The sequence below is a fragment of the Mesoplodon mirus genome, assembly GCF_964341445.2.
Source record: "Mesoplodon mirus genome assembly, chromosome: 9".
NCBI classification, from domain to species: Eukaryota; Metazoa; Chordata; class Mammalia; order Artiodactyla; family Ziphiidae; genus Mesoplodon; species Mesoplodon mirus.
Window position 1 is genome coordinate 103,565,536 of NC_138985.1, and position 5,824 is coordinate 103,571,359.

General features: G+C 43.3%; 1 gene segment (V, D, J or C); it reads left to right on the plus strand.

The window, feature by feature from the left end:
- Nucleotides 1–1,837: 1,837 nt before the first annotated feature.
- On the plus strand, nucleotides 1,838–3,047 carry LOC309810296 (T cell receptor beta variable 27-like). The segment is given in 2 exons: nucleotides 1,838–1,901; nucleotides 2,695–3,047.
- Nucleotides 3,048–5,824: the final 2,777 nt, after the last annotated feature.

Below are 5,824 nucleotides of genomic sequence, written 5' to 3' on the forward strand. Positions count from 1 at the left end.
AGAACCCAATTTCTTTTATTTTCTATCTGTTCTAATTGGGAAAAAGTCATACTTCTTTTTCTCTTGTCTCCTTTATGAGTTCTATCTCATCTGCTATCCCTTTAAAAAGTCCATTTTCTATGGAGTTTTGTTGCCAGGTTTTCTATGCACACTTTATCAGCAGTCTCATCTGTAACAATAATTCTTCCCTCATGAGCTTATAACTGTTCCATTTACTTGTCTACTAGACATTTTTAGTAGATTTCCCTAGAGTTTTCTTCTGCCTTCTTTTTTTGCTCAGTATAAATATTCTTCCTTAACCTTCCCATCCAGGATTATGACAATTTCTTTCATTAGTTCTAACTGGTAAATTCAGGCTTCTACTGGACACTTCCAGCTGGATGCTCCACTATTCAAACTCAAGTGATTTATTGCTGAATTTATTGCCTCACCACCCCTACCTGCATCCATTCTGGCCCATATACTGTGTTTCCATCTCAGTGACCTGAATGATGGTTGTCAGTTCCTCTTTTCCATTAGTCCTCACATTAAATCCATTTATAAATCTATTACTTCTATATTGCACATTGTCATAGATTTGCTTTTCTGGTAAATGGTCTTTGCAGGGGACATTAGTGTACAGAAAGGTTATTAGAAAGTGCCCTTATGATCCACATGGATACAAGGGAAAAGAAGGAAGTCGGAAGAAGCAGAGGGGAAGTGGGTCTGTCTTGCAGTCTCAACAAAGGCCTAAGCTGAGTCCACAGGGAGCTGGGAAGCTGGGGTGACCCTTACAATCATCCGAAGTTGAGGTGAGGGGGCCAGGTCTTATGCCCACTTTACTGCAGCCGTGTCATTGGACATGGTGGCCCTGAGAAAGGGCATGCCCTTGGGGGAAGAGGTGCCTCTTTAGCCAAGACAATTCACAAGGAGGGCCGTCAGCCAGCAGCACTCCTAACAATGGGGGGAAACGTCCTTAAGGGAGAGACATAATCTCTGATAGACAAGTTTATCTGATTCAGCTGCTCCTTTCCTCCCTCGTTGCTTCTATTTCACGCATGCCCTCATTACCTGTTACCTAGAAGAAAGGCAACACCCTTCTCACCACTCCACCAGCCTCTTACTGCATCTGCTTTCTTCTGTCCTGGACATTCCTACCAGCCTGATTGAGTCTAGCACACAAAGCCCTTCACAAACAGGTCTCTGTCTAGAAATATATCCAGGTCTTCCAAAGACACCCTAGAACTTTAGGATCTAGCTCTACTGAATGTTTTGTATTTCCCTGAATGGACCAAGCCAAACTGCACAGCTGTACCTTTGCCAGCGCTCTCTCCTCTATCTGAAATGGGTGACCACGACTTGACTGCCTGGCTCACTCTCGAACATCCCTTCATTCTGAGCTCAGAGGTTAGCTTGTCCATAAAGGCTCTTCTGACTCCTACAGACAGAGAAGACTCAGCTCCTCTCCAGTCCAAACCTACTATGGTTAGTGTATTCTTTCATAATTCTTTCCTTCTCATTCTTCCCAAGATTCCATATTCTTTCATTTGAGAGTGATGTCCCTCCAATTATATAGCCCTAGACTGAGTACAATGTTTGACTTAGTGAAGAAAAGATAGAAGAAACAGAGGACGGGGGCTTGCCTGGTGGCGCAGTGGTGGAGAGTCCGCCTGCCGATGCAGGGGGCACGGGTTCGTGCCCCGGTCTGGGAAGATCCCACACGCCGCGGAGCGGCTGGGCCCGTGAGCCGTGGCCTCTGAGCCTGCACGTCCAGAGCCTGTGCTCTGCAATGGGAGAGGCCACAGCGGTGAGAGGCCCGCGTACCGCAAAAAAAAAAAAAAAAAAAAAAAAGAGGGAGATGGCTTCTGGAAGTCCTTACATCAGCATTTGTCCATACCGAGTTCTAACTGGTGGAACCTCTGGTAAGATGAGTTATTACACCACATGAAAATCCTCTCTAAACACCTACTAGATTTTCCTAAATTTGTATACATTTGGTTGCTCCATTCCCTTCACCATACTTTTTCACTCCCTTAAGAATTAGCCTAAAGGAAAAGAGAGGACATAGGACTATATGGAAAGCATGTAGAGATTGTACAGCATTCATGTAAATGAGTAACATTAGGCTGGCTAAAGAGATTAGAGTGCTTCTAGAGTGGAATTCGAGGTTGGGCATAAGGGCAAAATGGAAGAGTTCTAAAAATGTTCAGAGAAAACACTCAGGGATCCATGGAAGACTGTTCAATTTACCATAATAGCCTAGTAAAAATTCAAAAGATGTAAACCCACCATGTCAAAAGAGATATATTGTATAAGAAAACTTAGAAAATTCGTAAAGGGAAACAACTGCCATGCTAATTCTTCAGGAGAACAGCATAAACAATTATGTGACCCGGATAAATGAAATGATCACATTCCGTCAAGTCTAAGAGGCTTTTCATTCCTTTCTGAAGCAGTGGGGTAGGAGGGTGTGGTCTCTGGCCAGGAAGTAGATGAAACCTGTTGGTTTCAGAGATTAAATTCATCCCAGGAGCAGACAGCGTTCTTCATCAGACGCTGCCATGAGCAACAGGCTTCTCTGCTGTTTTGTCCTTTTTCTCCTCAGAGTAGGTGAGTCCTGGGCACAGGTAAGGAACCCCTGTCACTGGCTTCCCAGGCTCCAACTACAAAATGTTTCCTCCTGTCTTTATGTGATCCCTGCTTTATCTCTCACAGAACTCAAGGATGCTGTAGTCACACAGTTCCCAAGACACAGGGTCTCGAAGACAGGAAAGGAATTAACTCTACAGTGTTCACAGAATATGAGTCATTATTCAATGTACTGGTATCGCCAAGACCCAGGATTTGGACTGCGGCTGATCTATTACTCAACTAATACCCGCACCACTGAAAAAGGAGATGTCCCTGAGGGGTATCGTGTCTCTCGAAATGAGTTGGAATATTTCCCCCTGACCCTGGAGTCTGCCGGCACCAACCAGACATCTGGGTACCTCTGTGCCAGCAGTGAATCCACAGTACTGCAAGGCTGCTTCCTCTCTGCACAAAAAGAGAGGCAAACCAAGGAGTGAGGGGATGCTGTCCTCAAGATTCCTGACCCCAACTAAAAGTTAATTTCAAAAGCCTGCACTGAAGCCCTGCCCTAACTTTACTATTCTTTACTTCCCTGTTCCCAGTCTTGTCCCTCTAACACCCTTCCTATTGTAATCAAAATCTTTGCTTCTGCTTGATATTCCACTCAACTAGAAGCTATTAACCCAACGTGAATATTTTCTAGGACAAACTTCAATTTTCAGATTCAGACGTAAGAAAATTTTGACGAAATTGAATTCTGTTCAATTCAGTAAAAAAAAAAAAAAAAAAAAGAAGAAGCCCTCAGATTTGCGAAGATCTTCAAAGATTCTTCAATGAATCTCTCAACGACTGGTCATGCTGTACAGGAAAATAGGTAGGGGATTGGGACTTCCTCAGACATGGGATGGCCTGAGCATGAGTAAGAGAGGATGTCAGACGTGTGGATTTAAGATCACCCAGAGGGAGGAAAGACAATGTGTGTGTGTGTAAGAGGGAGGGGTGGGAAGTGAAAAAGAAGAAATGTGTTTGTCTCCAGGGATTATTAAGGAGCAGAACTTTTAAGTTCACTGTGTAGCTCCCAAAGGAGGATGCTGGATAACAAAGCTTATTCGTTTTCTATTGCTGTGTTGTAACAAATCACTGCAAATTAGGCAGGTCAAACCAACGCCAACATATTATTTTACAATTCTGTATGTCAGAAGTCCAGGAAGACAGGGGTGGAGGCGGGAGGACTGGGTTCTCTGATCAAGGTCCCATGCACCTGAAATCAAGGTGTCATCTGGTGGCATTCTCTTCTGGAGCCCAGCTCCTCCTCCCAGCTCATCCCTATCATTGGCAGAATTCAGTTCCTTGTGGTTGTAGGACTAGAGACCCAGTTTCCTCATTAGCTGTCCCTGGGGGATTGCCCTCAGCTCCTGGCAGTCTCTCTTGGGTCTCCTCCATCTTCAAAAACAGAAATGCACATCAAATATTTCTTATGCTTCAAAAAGCTCTCTGGCCTTCCCTTCTGCTACCAGCTGGAGAAAACAGCTTTTAAAAGACTTGTGTGATTAGACTAGGATAGACCCACCTGGATAATATCCCTTTTGCCAAGTAATGTAACAGTAATAGGAATGATATTTCATCATATTCACAGGTTCCACCTACAGTCAAAGGGGAGGGGATCAGGCAAGTATCATGGGGTAACAAATGCCAAGAAAATCAGGACAAGAAATTCACAGAGCAAATAGTTAATTGAATTAAGTTAGAATTCACAACTACTCGAGAGATGTTTCAGAGTCTTGGCCATACAGTAGATATAGTTCTCTTCCTACTGTTTTATCAGGGACACAATATAAAAGTAGAATGGAGTGGCCTTCGGTAAAGGGAGGAATGGGAAGGTCTAGAAGGGAAAGGTGATGAGGTAGAATAGATCTGGCTCCTACTGGAAGGACGTCAAAAATTCTTCGGGAGAAGGCACAAAATTGTTTTAGTCCTTGAGTTGGGAAAAGGGATTAAAAAAAAATGAGACAGAACAGCAGTCAAAGGGTGCAGTGAGGTTTGAGAGAACTTTTCCAAAGAGAATAAAATTAGTTGCAGAGGGAAAGCAATATATAATTAGCCTTGTCCTTATGAATTCTGAGTAACCTAACATGGAAATAGTTTATTACCAGTTGATAAATTACTGGGGGAGAAAGCACAATCTTTTGAAATTCAAATGAGTCAGAAAACCAACAACTTCAAGGTGGGGCCTCAGAAAAACAACACATGTTAAGGTCCAGTTTATATGATGATATATAATGTGATATTGTTGTTATCAGCAAATTTGTGAAAATTTCCTGGAGAAGAAATTTGGGATAATCTGGGCACTGTTCTAATCTTGGGAAGCAAATTGTTTTTCTTGTGAATTGACCTACCCTTCCACAATGAGACAACAGAGATCGTGTCAGGGTAACAGATATTAATGAGTGAAGCAGAACTGGCTTGCCACCTGCTGCCGTAGATGGAGAAAGTGATAAAAAAATAAGAGGAGGAGAAAAAAGGTACTTTCTTAAAGAGAGAGAAGAATTCTTAAAATGGTATTAGTCTCTTCTCTTTCTCTCTCTGTTACCAAACCAGACTTGGGTCCACTTGCCCTCACGCAGTTAAAGTCAAGATACTGACATCAGGTTGTATTGAAGGAAAGTGCGGCATTTATTGCAGGTGCCAAGCAAGGAGGCCAGGCAGCTAGTGCTTAAAGGCCTGAACTCCCAATGGCTTTCAGGGAAAGATTTTTAAAGACGGGTTGAGGGAGGGGGATTGTGGATATCACATCAGCTCATGGACATCCTTCTGATTGGTTGGTGGTGAGGTAATTGGGAGTCAACACCAACAACCTTCTGGTTCCAACCAGTCTGGGGTCTACGTGCTTGTGGGCAGCAAACAGATTATTTCTTCCACCTGAAGGGAGTTTCAGTCTCTGTAAAGCAGCTCAAAGGACATGGCTCAGAATACTATCTATAGCGCTTTGGGAGGAACTAAAAGTCCTTGACATTGTTTAATGGCTAAACTATCAATATTATTATTTTGTCTTGTTTCATTCTTTTCCTTTGCTTCTGCATAGTCTTACTTCTCTGATCAAATTTATTCTTTGGAACTCGGAGAAGGCCTAGGAGCCTAAGTTTTTCTATAAACAAGAGGCAGGCAGAGGACATGGGCAGGGGTTAGGGGGTCTATCCTGGGAAGGCCCCATAGGGTCCTGCTTGTTTTCATCTCTGTAAGGTAGTTGCTATCCATTATTCCAAGATGGGGACGG